This window comes from Rana temporaria, chromosome 3, assembly GCF_905171775.1.
Source record: "Rana temporaria chromosome 3, aRanTem1.1, whole genome shotgun sequence".
NCBI lineage: Eukaryota > Metazoa > Chordata > Amphibia > Anura > Ranidae > Rana > Rana temporaria.
In genome coordinates, this window is record NC_053491.1 from 232455199 (window position 1) to 232472037 (window position 16839).

The 16839-nt window shown below is 45.1% G+C and overlaps 1 protein-coding gene and 1 long non-coding RNA gene across 2 annotated transcripts in view; one reads left to right on the plus strand and one right to left on the minus strand.

Moving 5' to 3' along the window:
- Positions 1–16839, plus strand: part of F12 (coagulation factor XII) — an 83364-nt gene that overhangs the window by 52575 nt on the left and 13950 nt on the right. The gene's annotated exons all lie outside the window — the stretch shown is intronic.
- LOC120932214 overlaps positions 1–16839 on the minus strand; it is a 37497-nt gene that overhangs the window by 11706 nt on the left and 8952 nt on the right. The window lies entirely within an intron of this gene.

Genomic DNA, 16839 nt, shown 5'->3' on the forward strand with positions numbered 1-16839 from the left:
GTATGACATCTGTGGGGGGTGTATAATAATAAGGGGGCATTAATAGCTTGAAACAATATATTAACTATAAGGTCGACAATATAATAGTGATTTAAAGTGCAAGAGCTTATATAATGACAACATCAAAAAATAGGTGCAAACAGGTCCAAAAAATGCAGCAATGGTCACTAAATGATAAGCATTGGTAAGTCCATGTGTCAAATGGTTGACTTGAGAGTAGACACCATCACCACGGAACAGATATCAAACTGGCGACACCCGGTGAAAGGTAGAGGTAAGTGCCTACTTACCAGACCACCATGACCCTTCGTATGAAAAAAGGATCAGGTGGAGCTTTAGTACAGTTGGTGGCCTAAGGTCTATACTGGTACCTGGATGGGACTGGCCAAGAATGGACTCCAACAGTTTACCATGAAATTACCATGAATAAAATGAAGAAAAGAGGGCCATAGTGAAGTTCTGAGATTTATTGTAAAACAGATTAAAAACAAAAGCCAAATGGCCACTTACTTGTGCAAGTGCCGAGACCTTGGCACTAAGAAATCAAGCGTGTTACAGCTAGATGTGACGTGGAGCACCAGCTGCACTGTGTCTTACTCTCGTGGGTAGGTGTAGCGTGCGTTCCACCGCCCCTCTGTGCCAAATCTGGAAGTGGCTGAACACGACCAGGAATGCCTCCACGTACGTTTCATCTATTGATGTCGTCAGGAAGCTTTCTGGTCACATGATGGGTGTCGTATTTATAACCCTGGGTGAGATGTGATTGGTTGCATGAACAACACAAAATAAAAGTGTAAAAAACCGGCATTCTTGTGGACGAATTTGGGTACTGCAGTCTTATAAGATATAGTAATTAAAAGTAAATAAATCGGCAGAGCCATCTTGTGGACGAATTGGGTACTACATTTTATAAGACACAGTTAGCCAGATTCAGGTAGAGATACGACGGCGTATCAGTAGATACGCCGTCGTAACTCCGAATCTGCGCCATCGTATATTTAAGCGTATTCTCAAATTGAGATACGCTTAAATATTGCTAAGATACCATCGCCGGCGCCGTCGTATCTTATCTGTCTATTTGCACTGGCCGCTAGGGGCGTGTACGCTGATTTACGCCTAGAATACGTAAATCAGCGAGATACGCCTATTCACGAACGTACGCTTGCCCGTTGCAGTAAAGATATGCCGTTTACGTAAGGCGTTTTCAGGCGTAAAGATAAACCACCAAAAAGATGGCGCAGCCAATGTTAAGTATGGATGTTGGAACCGTGTCTAATTTTTCACGTTTTACGTCGTTTGCGTAAGTCATCCGTGAATGGGGCTGGCCGTAAATTACGTTCACGTCGAAACCAATGAGTCTTTGCGGCGTAATTTGGAGCATGCGCACTGGGTTACGTCCACGGACGGCGCATGCGCCGTTCTTTCAAAACGTCATTTACGTGGGGTCATGCTTAATTTACATAAAACACGCCCACCTCTTCCACATTTGAATTAGGCGCGCTTAGGCCGGCACATTTACACTATGCAACCGTAACAGCGCCATTGTTTGTGAATACTGTACTTGCCTCTCTAACTTACGGTGGCGTAGCGTATATGAGATACGCTACGCCTGCTTACAGTTAGGCACGTCTACCTGAATCTGGCTAAGTGAGTCTTGCTATTCACAACACATCTGCTGGTACATAAATTATTTAAAATAGTTAATAAAACAATTATTAAAAATTCATTTTAATATAAAAAGGTGCTAATATAAAAAAGTGCCGATATAAAAAATAAAATTAGTACCAATCCCTAAATGAATTCTCTATAAATCAGTAAAAATTGATTAATGTACCTCAACATTAAGAACTTACTCATTGGTTAAAAAGCAGTTTAGATCAACATCTATGTTGAGGCCTGCCGGCTGGAGTGTATCCATTTTTTGAGGTTGGTTCCTCTTCAATACTTTTTAACCATGTCGATCCCATAAAATGTAAGGAATGTGGGATCTTGATTGTGAAATAACCTAAAATGATTGGATACGCTATGTTTCGAAAACCCTTTGACAATATTTGCGATATGCTCATTAATTCTTGTACGTAACTTACGTGTAGTGCGCCCTACATACTGCTTAGGGCAAGGGCACTCCAACACGTATGTGACGTATTTTGAATCGCATGTGATTAGCGACTTGATTTTGAAATTATGTTTAGTTACTACTGATTGGAAATTGGTAATTTTCCTTTTAGTTCTTTTAGACGTTTTGCAGGCTTTACAACGAGTACAATATTAGAAACCCTCTCTGTCAAGAAAAGTGGACAAAGCTTTTGGAGGTTCAGGGATATTGGGTGCAATCCTGTTTCACAGTCCAGGTGCCCTTTTGTAGATAAATTGTGGTTTTGCAGGTAATATTAATTGTAGGTCTTTATCTTTTAACAAAATTTGCCAATGTTTTTTAAATATTTGTTCCATTTACTTGTACTGGCGGTTAAAGCCTGTCAACAAAGCCATGTCTACTTTGAATGGTACTTTGGCTTTTGTTACCAATAGGTCTTCCCGATTCATATGGGATACCGGTGTCTGACATTGTTGCAAGACTTGGGCTGAGTAACCCTTTTCTATAAATTTTGTTGTGAGAACTGAGGATTGGATCTCATAATCTGTAAGGTTATTGCAATTCCTCCTGATTCTCATGTATTGTCCCTTTAGGATAGCTGAAAGCCATTTGGGATGATGGCAACTACAGTGGGGATCGAAAGTTTGGGCACCCCAGGTAAAAATTTGTATTAATGTGCATAACGAAGCCAAGGAAAGATGGAAAGAATCTCCAAAAGGCATCAAATTACAGATTAGACATTCTTATAATATGTCAAAAAAGTTAGATTTTATTTCCATCATTTACACTTTCAAGATTACAGAAAACAAAAAAATGGCATCTGCAAAAGTTTGGGCACCCTTCAGAATTTATAGCATGCACTGCCCCCTTTGCAAAGCTGAGACCTGCCAGTGTCATGGATTGTTTTCAATCATCGTCTGGGAAGACCAGGTGATGTCAATCTCAAAGGTTTTAAATGCCCAGACTCATCTGACCTTGCCCCAACAATCAGCACCATGGGTTCTTCTAAGCAGTTGTCTAGAAAACTGAAACTGAAAATAGTTGACGCTCACAAAGCTGGAGAAGGCTATAAGAAGATAGCAAAGCGTTTTCAGATGTCAATATCCTCTGTTCGTAATGTAATTAAGAAATGGCAGTCATCAGGAACAGTGGAAGTTAAAGCAAGATCTGGAAGACCAAGAAAAATATCAGACAGAACAGCTCGCAGGATTGTGAGAAAAGTAATTTGAAACCCACGTTTTACTGCACGATCCCTCCAGAAAGATCTGGCAGACACTGGAGTTGTGGTACACTATTCCACTATAAAGAGATACTTGTACAAATATGGTCTTCATGGAAGAGTCATCAGAAGAAAACCTCTTCTACGTCCTCACCACAAAAATCAGTGTTTGAACTTTGCAAATGAACATATAGACATTGACAAGCCTGATGCATTTTGGAAACAAGTTCTATGGACCGATGAGGTTAAAATAGAACTTTTTGGCCGGAATGAGCAAAGGTACGTTTGGAGAAGAAAGGGCACAGAATTTAATGAAAAGAACCTCTGTGCAACTGTTAAGCATGGGGGTGGATTAATCATGCTTTGGGGTTGTATTTCAGCCAGTGGCACAGGGAACATTTCATGAGTAGAAGGAAAAATGGATTCAATACAATTTCAGCAAATTTTGGATGGTAACTTGATGCCATCTGTGAAAAAGCTGAAGTTAAAGGGAGGATGGCTTCTACAAATGGATAATGATCCTAAACACACCTAAAAATCCACAGGGGATTACATCAAGAGGCATCAACTGAAGGTTTTGCCATGGCCTTCACAATCTCCTGACCTCAACATAATTGAAAATCTATGGATAGACCTTAAAAGAGCAGTGCGTGACAGACAGCCCAGAAATCTCAAAGAACTGGAAGACTTTTGTGAGGAAGAATGGGCAAAGATACCTTAAACAAGAATGGAAATACTCTTGGCTAGCTACAAAAAGCGTTTACAAGCTGTGATACTTGCCAAAGGGGGCCGTACAAGATATTAACTCTGCAGGGTGCCCAAACTTTTGCAGACGCCATTTTTTTGTTTTCTGTAATTTTAAAAAGTGTAAATGATGGAAATAAAATCTAACTTCTTTGACATATTATAAGAATGTCTAATCTGTAATTTGATGCCTTTTGGAGATTTTTCCATCTTTCCTTGGCTTCGTTATGCACATTAACCACATTTTACCTGGGGTGCCCAAACTTTCCATCCCCACTGTATGTATAAGTACTCTGTTGCAGTCCATTCCTGGCCAGTCCCATCCAGGTACCAGTACAGACCTTAGGCCACCAACTGTACTAAAGCCCCACCTGATCCTTTTTTCATACGAAGGGTCATGGTGAGAGAGAGAGAGTGAGACTTGTAAAGCGCAACACATGCGAACTGAATCGCCTCTGGGCGCTGTATCCATTTCATGGGTAAGGAACCCCTTGACCTCAGAAGAGATGGGTTTTAATCTTTCTCCTGAAGACCAAGTGGTCCGACTCCAGTCGGATGGTGGTTGGTAGTGCATTCCACAGGCGAGGTCCCTGGACTGCAAATCTTCGATCTCCTTTGGACTTGTATCTGGCCTTGGGTATCTGGAGGAGGCTTTGATTGGTGGATCGCAGAATGCGATTGGGGTTATGGGCTTTTATTTTTTCGCATTGATATTGGGGGGCGTTGCCTTGAATACACTTATGTATTAGGCAGAGTGCCTTGAAAGTGATTCTGTCTTTTACTGGCAACCAATGAAGGGATCTCAGTGAAGGTGAGATTGATTCCCATGGTTTTTTCCCAGTCACTAGTCGAGCGGCCGTATTTTGAACGACTTGCAGACGAGTGATTTGGTATTTGGGGAGTCCTAGATAGAGGGCATTTGCGTAGTCGAGTCTGGAATTGATGATTGTTCCCACCACGACTGCAATGTCCTCTTTCGGGATAAAGGGTGTGAGTCTGCGTAGTAGGCGCAGCAGATGGTGGGATCCGCTGACTACTGACCCTATTTGTGCATCCATTGTCATGTAGGTATCGAAAATGACTCCGAGACTTTTGACTTTGGTGCTAGGGGTGATAGTTTTACCCAGAATGGGTGGGGGAGTCCATGTTGACGCGGGGTGATTTTTCCGGTTAGCGTGAAACAGGAGAAGTTCTGTTTTCGAACCATTGAGTTTAAGATAACTGTTTGTCATCCAGTTATCTATTAGAGTGAGGCATTTCTCTAGTCCAAGAGAATGATCCTTTTTGTTGCAGATGCGGAAATACAGTTGTGTGTCGTCTGCATAGGAGTGGTAAAGTAACTTCTGGTTACTGATGATTTCAAAGAGAGGGCGAAGATAGATATTAAACAATACGGGCGATAAGGGAGATCCCTGAGGGACTCCGCATGACACCGTACGTTTTTCAGAAGTGAAAGACCCCAGTTTCACTATTTGTGATCGGTTTTCCAAGAAGGAGGAGAACCAGGGTAAAACACATTCAGCGACTCCGGCTACTTCAGCTAGCCTAGCCAGTAGTAGTCCGTGGTCTACAGTGTCAAAAGCCGTGCTTAGGTCCAGCAGTATCAGGAGACAAGATTCTCCTTCGTCTGCGGCCTCTAGAGCGCCATCCCATATTTTAAGCAGCACCGTTTCTGTTCCGTGACCCGGACGGAAGCCTGATTGAAACGGATCGAGTAATTTATGGGTGTCTAAATGCAGTTGCAGCTGTTGTACAACTATTTTCTCCATTACCTTGGAGAAGACATTTAGAGCTGTTATGGGCCTCCGGTTGTTTGGGTCTTTGGGGTCGAGGGTAGTTTTTTTTAGAATTGGTTTTATTGTACCTTGTTTTAGCAAGGTGGGCACCATGCCCTCCTTGAATGATTGGTTAATGAGCTGCGTGATAGCTGGTGCCAGTATATCGGCACTTTCTTTCAGCAGTTTAGTGGGGATGATATCATTGGGTGCTGTGCTATTACGCAGAGTCCCGGTGATGTTTTTAGTGGCATCGATGGAAATGGGTTTTAGAGTGAATTTTGGTGGTTGCGACGGATTTATGTGGGTATTAGGTTTGTGATTTGGGGGGGAGTTGGTGACTGTTCCATTTTGCTGAATACTTTCACGGATTTTTTCAATTTTATTAATGAAATAATCCGATAATTTGTTGCAAAATTCTTGTGAATCAGAATTGGGGGCCTCTAAACAAGCTGGATTCATAGTCTGAGTGACCAGCTTGAAGAGTTCTCGGGGGCGGTTAAGGGCATTTGCGATGATGTTGGAGAAATGATTTTTTTTGGCCGTGAAGATTTCTTTGTGATATTTCTTTGTTATTATCTTGTAAATGGTGTGGTTTTTATCTGAAGAGCACCTTTTCCACGCAGCTTCTGCTCTTCTACGCTCTTGCTTTAGCAACGTCAGCTGGTCATTAAACCAGCTGGAGTTGTTTTTCCGGATGCAAGTTTTGCGTTTTGGTGCTACTAAGTCAGCTGACTGTAGTAGCGCCTTGTTGATGGCGTCAAGTGTTTCTGTGGCTGTTTGTTTTTGTTGGGTTGTTTTTATTTTGTTCCCTAGTGTTGTTTTGAAGAGTTCCGAGTGGAGCTTCTTCTGAGATCTAGTCCAGTGAGTTGTCACCGGTTTTGTCGTTTTTTTTTGGGCTGGCGTTTTTGGTGATTGTGAATTTGATGGCATGGTGATCGGTCCATGGTTGCGGCTCATTTCCCAGGACGTCAATTTCCAATTGCCTGAGGCATGAGTGGGGCCTTGTATTAGTTGCTGCAGACCTAATCCTTCCAGATGGTCGATGCAGGCGTCCGCTACGGGGTCCAGCGAGGAGTTGGCCCAGAGGTTGAAATCCCCAAGCACCAAAAGGTGTTTGATGTTTAGGGTATATGTGGAGATGAATTCAGTCAATGAAGTGAGAAGGTGCGTTTTTGGGCCTGGTGGTCTATAGCAAAGTAGCATATGGACCGTATCTTGGGGATTTGTTTGCAGCTGCAGAGTGAGGGTTTCCATGAATGGAAGCGAGTTTTGAAGGACTGGTTTGGTGATCGAGAGGTGAGTCTTGTGGATCACCGCCAGGCCCCCCCCTCTTTGCCCCACTCTGTTTTGCATTTGAATGCGATAATTTGCTGGCACCAATTCTGCTAGAATGGTGTTGCAGTCGGCTGTCAGCCAACTTTCTGTGATGAAGAGGCAGTCTAGATCGTGTTGAAGGATGAAATCATGGATTTCTTGTCGGTGTTTTACTGCCGATCTTGTGTTGACCAAAGCGCATATTATGCGCTTGGGCTGGGGTACCTGCGCGTAGTTTTTGACGGTTGATCGTCGATTGATTCTCAACAGTCGCTCATTCCTTAGAGCTTTTTTGGTGACAACTGGGAGTATAGAGGCAAATGGTTTTAGTTCCCGGATAGTTTCTGCAGAGTATTTTAGGTAACCCATGGTCGCAGAAAAAAAACGCAGGGAAGTAATGTTGATTGGGGGGGTCTTATATGGTGATGGGTGGAAGACTGTCCAAGTGAGCCGTCACTCGTTGAGTCTTCTCTCCCCAATTGGTCCAGAGGAAGGCGAAAAACCCCAGGCGTGCTGTGCCAATCTGCAGCGATCGGGGGAAAAAATTCCTTCCTGACCCCTTAACGGCGATCGGTGCAACCCTGGATCAATTGCCTAGGGGGTGTGGGGGGGGGTGGGAGTCCTGTTTTTTTTGTGCTGTGTCTGCAGCAGCCGAGAGCTGGGAGGACCCTGCCTGGCTGCACTATCCCTGGGGAGAGCCGACTCGTTTGAGAGCGTCCTGCTCTCACTATCCCTGGGGTGAGCAGACTAAGATGAGAGCATATGCTGCACCGCTGAATCTATATATCAAGAGTTCCAACTTTATTAGCTGCAAGCTTGTTCTGGATCAGTGATTGAAAAAAAATAATAATGAAGACTCCTGTCTTACCTCCTGTTTCAAACTCCTGGTTTTTAACTCAGGCACTTTTGATCAAAGAATGCACTTCTGGTCAGAGAGTCCACATGTGAAGCCACCTCTGGAAGCTTGTACAGCCACTTTATACTCACCTGTGAAGACCTGTGAACAAACACACACCTGTGAACAATTAAACCCTCCCCTTAATTAGCAGAAAGGAAAAAGAAAAAAAAGCTGTTTAAAAAGTGTCAGAGAAAAAGAGGGGAAAAAAAATCTGCAAGCAGAAGCAGATGATAGCAAACTCCTGGTTTCTAACTCAGGCACTTTTGATCAAAGAATGCACTTCTGGTCAGAGAGTCCACATGTGAAGCCACCATCAACTGGGAGCCAGGTAAGTAGGCATTTACCTCAACCTTTCACCGGGTGTGGCCAGTTTGATATCTGTTCCGTGGTGATGGTGTCTACTCTCAAGTCAACCATTTGATGCATGGACTTACCAATGCTTATCATTTAGTGACCATTGCTGTATTTTTCGGACCTGTTTGCACCTATTTTTTGATGTTGTCATTATATAAGCACTTGCACTTTAAATCACTATTATATTGTTGACCTTATAGTTAATATATTGTTTCAAGCTAGAATTTGGAATTTATTTATCACCTACTATTAGCGCCCCCTTATTATTATACACCCCCCACATTGCTTAAGTTGTTTTCACACCACTTTAGGGGAGCAGCTTCTTTAATATATTTATATTTTTATTACCATAGCGCAGAGTTCTCTATTTTTTCAATGTATGACATCTGCATGAACAGACTGGATCATTTATACCAAGTGTTCAAAGTGTATACTGAGTAGAAGGCAAGCCACATTGTGTCAATTTTATTCAATGAATGAATGAATGAATGAAAAATGTATAAATCGCGGCACATGCGAACTGAATCGCTTCTGGGCGCTAGTTGTTCGTGTCTCATGCCATCAAAAGAGCAGAGTCTTGATCTGTCTTCTGAAAGTCAGGTGGTTTTCCTCCAACCGAATGCTGGTTGGTAAAGCGTTCCATAGTCTAGGACCTTGAAAGGCAAACCTTCTTTCTCCTTTAGACTTGTATTTGGTTTTTGGTACCTTGACCAGATTTTGGTCGGTGGATCGCAGAACGCGATTCGAGTTGTGAGGTTCTATCTTGTCGCAAAGATATTGCGGAGCCTTCCCATGGATGCACTTATGTGTCAGGCAGAGTGCTTTGAATGCAATTCTGTCTTTTACTGGCAGCCAGTGAAGGGTTCTCAACGAAGGTGAGATTGATTCCCATTTTTTTTTCCCAGTCACCAGTCTGGCGGCCGTATTCTGAACGACTTGCAGACGGGAGATTTGGTACTTTGGGAGTCCGAGGTAGAGGGCGTTAGCATAGTCCAATCTGGAATTCACGATTGTTCCCACCACGACTGCTACGTCTTCTTTGGGGATAAATGGAATAAGTCTGCGTAGTAGGCGCAACAGATGGTGCGCTCCGCTGACTACTGACCCTATTTGTGCATCCATTGTCATGAAGGTGTCGAAAATGACCCCAAGACTTTTGACTTTGGAGCTAGGGGTGATGATTTGGCCCAGAATGGGCGGCGGTGTCCAGGTTGTTGCCAGTTGACTCTTTCGGCTGGCGTGAAACATAAGGAGTTCTGTTTTTGAACTGTTGAGTTTCAGATAACTCTTAGTCATCCAGTTTTCTATCAAAGAGAGACATTTCTCTAAACTGGGATGATGATCCTTTTTGTCGCAGATGCGAAAATAGATTTGCGTATCGTCTGCATAAGAGTGATAGAGTAGTTCTTGGCTACTGATAATATCAAGAAGAGGGCGAAGATAGATGTTGAAAAGCACCGGCGACAGGGGGGATCCTTGGGGGACTCCACATGACACGTACGCTTTTCCGACTTGAAAGATCCTAGTTTAACTGTTTGTGATCGGTTTTCAAGAAAGGAAGAAAACCATGGTAAATCACCTTCTGCGACTCCTGCTACCGTGGCTAGTCGCATCAGTAACAGTTTGTGGTCTACCATGTCGAAGGCTGCGCTTAGGTCCAGCAGAACCAGGAGACAAGATTCTCCTTCGTCTGCGGTCAATGGTCAGACTACAGTCCTTAGAGTACGATGTTCGTCTTCAGTTCACATAAATACAATAGGTGGCTGGTTGATCTTCATGCACTATGACCTGAATTGAATTTAGCTCCAAGTATATATTTTTTGGGGTCTGTTAAATATACATTTGAAAATGGAAGCATAGGTGCAGTGATCACTGTGGGGAACTATTGCATCCAGACATACAATTCACATACACGTGCCCAGGCTCAGGGTATCCTCCCACACTCTAGACAAGATGAAACTAAGAAGGAGAGCCAGGAACTCTGGCATCCGTGTTGCAATTTTATTGGCTACGTATTAGTGGCATAAAAATAATCGAACGCGTTTTGATGATAGTCTTACTCATCTTACATTTATACATACAAAACTCCACCCATGAACAAATTGGTGTGTTACAATCACATAATTAACTAATTAACCCCCTTCTTGACAGGCCATTTTTTTGGCGATACTGCACTGCATTGCTTTAAATGATAATTGCGCGGTCTTGCGACACTGTATCCAAATAAAATTTATGTCCTTTTTTCCCCATAAATAGAGCTTTCTTTGGTGGTATTTGATCACCTATGCAGTTTAAAATTTTTGTGCTATAAACAAAAAAAAAGAAAATTTTGAAAAAAAAAACAATGGGGTAGATTCACGTAGATCCGCGTATCTTTGCGGCGGCATAACGTATCCGATTTACGTTACGCCTCCTCAACTTAGACGGGCAAGTGCTGTATTCTCAAAGCACTTGCTCCGTAAGTTGCGGCGGCGTAACGTAAATCGGCCGGCGTAAGCCCGCCTAATTCAAATGTGGGACAGGGGGGCGTGTTTTATGTTAATGTTGTGTGACCCGACGTGATTGACGTTTTTCCCGAACGGCGCATGCGCCGTCCATGGAATTTCCCAGTGTGCATTGCTCCTAATACGCTGCAAGGACGTCATTGGTTTCGACGTGAACGTAAATGACGTCCAGCCCCATTCACGGACGAATTACGCAAACAACGTAAAAAATTCAAAATTCAACGCGGGAACGACGGCCATACTTAACATTGGTACGCCGCACTTACGCCACCATATAGCAGGGGTAACTATACGCCGGGAAAAGCCTAACGTAAACGGCGTAAATGTACTGCGTCGGCTGGGCGTATGTTCGTGAATTTGCGTATCTTGCTGATTTACATATTTTGACGCGGAAATCAGCATACACGCCCCTAGCGGTCAGCGTAAAAATGCAGTTACGATCCAACGGCGTAAGAGACTTACGCCGGTCGGATCTAATAGAAATCTATGAGTAACTGATTCTATGAATCAGGCGCATAGATACGACCGGCCGGACTCAGAGATACGACGGCGTATCTGGAGATACGCTGTCGTATCTTGTCTGTGAATCTACCACAATATTTTTTACTTTCTGCTATCAAACTCATCCATAATTTTTTTTTTTTTTAATCGAATTTCTTTATCAGTTATCAGATCTATTCTGCTGCATGTTTTTGATTAGGGATGAGCCGAACATACCCGGGTTCGGTTCGCATCAGAACGTTCGAACAGATCGCGGGTTCGCGCGAACATTTAGAACCCCATTGAAGTCTATGGGACTCGAACGTTCAAATTCAAAAACGATCATTTTAAAGACCAATATTCAATTTAATGTTGGTAAACGTCTTTCAGAACCCGGGTCTTGCCCCAGGGAACATGTATCAATCGAAAAAAATATTTTAAAAACGGACGTTTTTGCGGAGCAGCGATTTTAATGATGTTTAAAGTGAAAAAAAAAAAATGAAAAATTCCTTCAAATATCACACCTGCTGTGTGTCTCTAGTAGTGGCACATGTTTAGAAATGTCCCTGCACAACATTAAATTATTATAAGAACAAAGTAATTTAATACTGGTTGCGCACGTGCTGTGTGGGAACAATATCTCGATTATTTTAGGGGTGGTGGGGGGGTGGCATTATCTTTTTGGGAAAGCAAAATTGTAGAAAAAAGGGCACCCCTCAAACATACTGTAATTGTAGCGCAACAAAGAGCCACGTGCAAAGTATTGCATCAAAAATTGTTATTAGGCGCCCTTGTTACACAGGGGCATAAAAATGTGTCCGTAGGCGCAACATAACACTGCAACCCCTCCCAATATCTGTAATTGGAGCGCAACAAGGAGCCACGTGCAAAGTATTGCATCAAAAATTGTTATTAGGCGCCCCTGTTACACAGGGGCATAAAAATGTGTCCGTAGGCGCAACATAACACTGCAACCCCTCCCAATATCTGTAATTGGAGCGCAACAAGGAGCCACGTGCAAAGTATTGCATCAAAAATTGTTATTAGGCGCCCCTGTTACACAGGGGCACAAAAATTGTGCCTTAGGCCACGTGCAAAGTATTGCATCAAAAATTGTTATTAGGCGCCCCTGTTACACAGGGGCATAAAAATGTGTCCGTAGGCGCAACATAACACTGCAACCCCTCCCAATATCTGTAATTGGAGCGCAACAAGGAGCCACGTGCAAAGTATTGCATCAAAAATTGTTATTAGGCGCCCCTGTTACACAGGGGCATAAAAATGTGTCCGTAGGCGCAACATAACACTGCAACCCCTCCCAATATCTGTAATTGGAGCGCAACAAGGAGCCACGTGCAAAGTATTGCATCAAAAATTGTTATTAGGCGCCCCTGTTACACAGGGGCACAAAAATTGTGCCTTAGGCCACGTGCAAAGTATTGCATCAAAAATTGTTATTAGGCGCCCCTGTTACACAGGGGCATAAAAATGTGTCCGTAGGCGCAACATAACACTGCAACCCCTCCCAATATCTGTAATTGGAGCGCAACAAGGAGCCACATGCAAAGTATTGCATCAAAAATTGTTATTAGGCGCCCCTGTTACACAGGGGCATAAAAATGTGTCCGTAGGCGCAACATAACACTGCAACCCCTCCCAATATCTGTAATTGGAGCGCAACAAGGAGCCACGTGCAAAGTATTGCATCAAAAATTGTTATTAGACACCCCTGTTACACAGGGGCAGAAAAATTAGGCCTTAGGCCTTAGGCCACGTGCAAAGTATTGCATCCAAAATTGTTATTAGGCGCAACATAACACTGCAACCCCTCCCAATATCTGTAATTGGAGCGCAACAAGGAGCCACGTGCAAAGTATTGCATCAAAAATTGATATTAGACACCCCTGTTACACAGGGGCAGAAAAATTAGGCCTTAGGCCACGTGCAAAGTATTGCATCCAAAATTGTTATTAGGCGCAACATAACACTGCAACCCCTCCCAATATCTGTAATTGGAGCGCAACAAGGAGCCACGTGCAAAGTATTGCATCAAAAATTGTTATTAGACACCCCTGTTACACAGGGGCAGAAAAATTAGGCCTTAGGCCTTAGGCCACGTGCAAAGTATTGCATCCAAAATTGTTATTAGGCGCAACATAACACTGCAACCCCTCCCAATATCTGTAATTGGAGCGCAACAAGGAGCCACGTGCAAAGTATTGCATCAAAAATTGTTATTAGACGCCCCTGTTACACAGGGGCACAAAAATTGTGCCTTAGGCCACATGCAAAGTATTGCATCAAAAATTGTTATTAGACGCCCCTGTTACACAGGGGCACAAAAATTAGGCCTTAGGCCACGTGCAAAGTATTGCATCAAAAATTGTTATTAGGCGCCCCTGTTAAACAGGGGCAGAAAAATTAGGCCTTAGGCACTGGTGGCGGAGCACAGAAAAACAAAATTTCTTACTAGCTAACAGCATGAAAAGTGAGGAGGAGAAGGATATTCCATCAGCAGCACAACAGGACAGTCACTCAGCATCAGCAGTCTCAAAGGGATCTGATATTTCAACACAAAATTCTTATTCAGTAACATCAGCATCAGGTGCTTGGTAGCCGGTGTTGATCCAAGCCTGATTCATTTTGATGAAGGTCAGTCGATCAACAGAGTCGGTGGAGAGGCGTACCCTGTGATCGGTCACAAAGCCTCCAGCAGCACTGAATGTGCGTTCTGAAAGAACACTGGATGCAGGGCAAGCCAGTAGCTCAATTGCGTACTGTGCAAGCTCTGGCCAGTGATCCATCCTCAAGACCCAGTAAGCCAGAGGATTTTTCGTGGGGAAGGTGTCCAAGTCGGATCTTGCCGCTAGGTATTCCCGGACCATGTAAACCAGACGCTGGCGATGGTTGCTGGAACCGGTCAGACCTTGGGGCTGCGGACTAAAAAATTGTCTGAACGCATCGGTCAGACGGCCACCTTCTCCACCGCTCCTTCTCTGACTCACCGAAGCCTCAGCAAGACGTTGTCCAGGGCCAGGTTTTGGTAATCCCCCCGGTTCTGGGAACGCATTGCACAGACCCTTCTGCAAGGCCTCCCGCAGTAGTTTCATCTTCTGCTCCCTCTGCGATGGCAACATAAGATCCGTTACCTTACTCTTGTAACGTGGATCAAGGAGAGTTGCCAGCCAGTAATGATCCCTCTCCTTGATAGCACGTACACGAGGATCCTTACGCAGGCTTTGCAGGATCAGGGAGGCCATGCAGCGTAGGTTTGCAGAGGCATTCGGGGCACAGTCCTCTGGGTCACTGAGGACGACAGGATCCTCAGCCACCTCATCCCAGCCACGTAAAAGTCCACGTGTTCCTTGGGACTGTAAATGATCCCTTGAAGACTGCTGCTGTTGATGCTGAGTGCTAGGCTCCACCTCCATGCTGCTGATACAATCCTCCTCCTCCTCCTCTTCCTCATCCTCCTCCTCCTCTTCCTGTGTTCCAGGTGGGCAAGCAGGAACAGTGTCTGGATAAAGGGGGCCTTGAGAGGTAAGGAAGTCCTCCTCTTCCTCCCTCTGTTCTGCCTCAAGGGCCCTGTCCATTATTCCACGTAGGGTGTGCTCCAACATGTGAATAAGCGGGACAGTGTCACTGATGCATGCACTGTCACTGCTCACCATCCTCGTGGCCTCCTCAAATGGTGACAGGACAGTGCATGCATCCCTGATCAAGGCCCACTGGCGTGGTGAAAAAAACCCAAGCTCCCCTGAGCCAGTTCTGCTGCCATATTGGCACAGGTACTCATTGATGGCCCTCTGCTGCGTGTGCAGCCGCTGCAGCATGGCCAACGTAGAGTTCCATCTGGTGGGCATGTCACAGATTAGGCGGTTCTTGGGCAGGTTGTATTCCCTCTGGAGGTCTGTCAGCCGAGCAGTGGCATTATATGACCTCCGGAAATGCACACAGACTTTCCTGGCCTGCCTCAGGACATCCTGTAAACCAGGGTACCTGCCCAAGAACCGCTGCACCACCAAATTGAGAACATGCACAAAACAGGGCACATGGGTGAGTTTTCCACATCGCAGGGCAGAGAGGAGGTTGGTGCCATTATCGCTGACCACCATTCCAGGCTTCAGCTGGCGTGGCGTCAACCACCTCTGAGCCTGCCCCTGCAGAGCTGAAAGAACCTCTTCCCCAGTGTGGCTCCTGTCTCCCAAGCACACCAGCTCTAGGACCGCATGGCATCTCTTGGCCTGCATTCCTGCGTAGCCCGTCGTACGCCTACGGAGCACGGCTGGTTCTGAGCCAACATCACCACAGGAAGAGGCCACAGAGGAAGAAGAAGAGGAGGGGGTGGAGGAGAGAGGTGTGTCACAAGCAGTTGTAGTGTTTTGGAGGCGTGGTGGTGGAACAACCTCCAAAACTACTGTACCTTGACCTGCGTCCTTCCCAGCTGCCAGCAGAGTCACCCAATGGGCCGTAAAAGACAGGTAACGTCCCTGTCCATGCCTGCTGGACCATGAGTCAGCGGTAAGATGCACCTTACCACTGACCGCCCTGTCCAGCGAGGTATGGACATTGCCTTCCACATGCCGGTAGAGAGCCGGAATCGCCTTCCGTGAAAAAAAGTGGCGTTTGGGTACTTGCCACTGAGGTACTGCACATTCCACAAACTCACGGAAGGGGGCAGAATCTACCAACTGAAAAGGTAGCAGTTGAAGTGCTAGCAATTTTGCTAAGCTAGCATTCAACCGCTGGGCATGTGGATGGCTGGGAGCGTACTTCTTTCGGCGCTGCAGCAGCTGGGGCAGGGAAATTTGTCTGGTAATATCAGTAGATTGGCCGGATGTACTACCACTACTACGTTGTGACACACCTATTTCTACACCTCCGGTGCAGGCTGCAGAGAGGACTGGGGGTCTAGTGGGGTTTGAGGTCACAGAAGGGCAAGGGGAGGACCGCTTTGGTCTTTGGTGTGGGTCTTTCTGGTATGCCTGCCAACGAGCTGCATGGCAGGTCGACATATGTCTGGACAAGCATGTGGTGCCCAAGCGGGTGATGTTTTGGCCACGCGAGATACGCTTGAGACATATGTTGCAAACAGCAAAGGTAGGATCTGATGAACAGGTTTCAAAAAAGGCCCACACCAAAGAACTTTTGCTGTACCGTTGAGACACAGCAGCGCCACGTAATGCAGTTGGTGTACTGCCCTTAAGCTGACCCCTGGAGGGCTTCCTGCCTCTTTGAAGATGTGCCTGTGCCTCGTCCTCTTCCTCCTCCTCCTCTCTCCTACCAGGCACCCAGGTAGAGTCAATGACCTCATCATCCCCTCCCTCCTCATCATCACTGGCGACAACCTGGCAGTATGCTCCAGCTGGGGGAACATCACTCCCAGATTGTTGTCCCTCTCGGCCACCCCCTCTCCCTGGGCTCACATCAATGCCTTCCTCTATCAGTGTTCC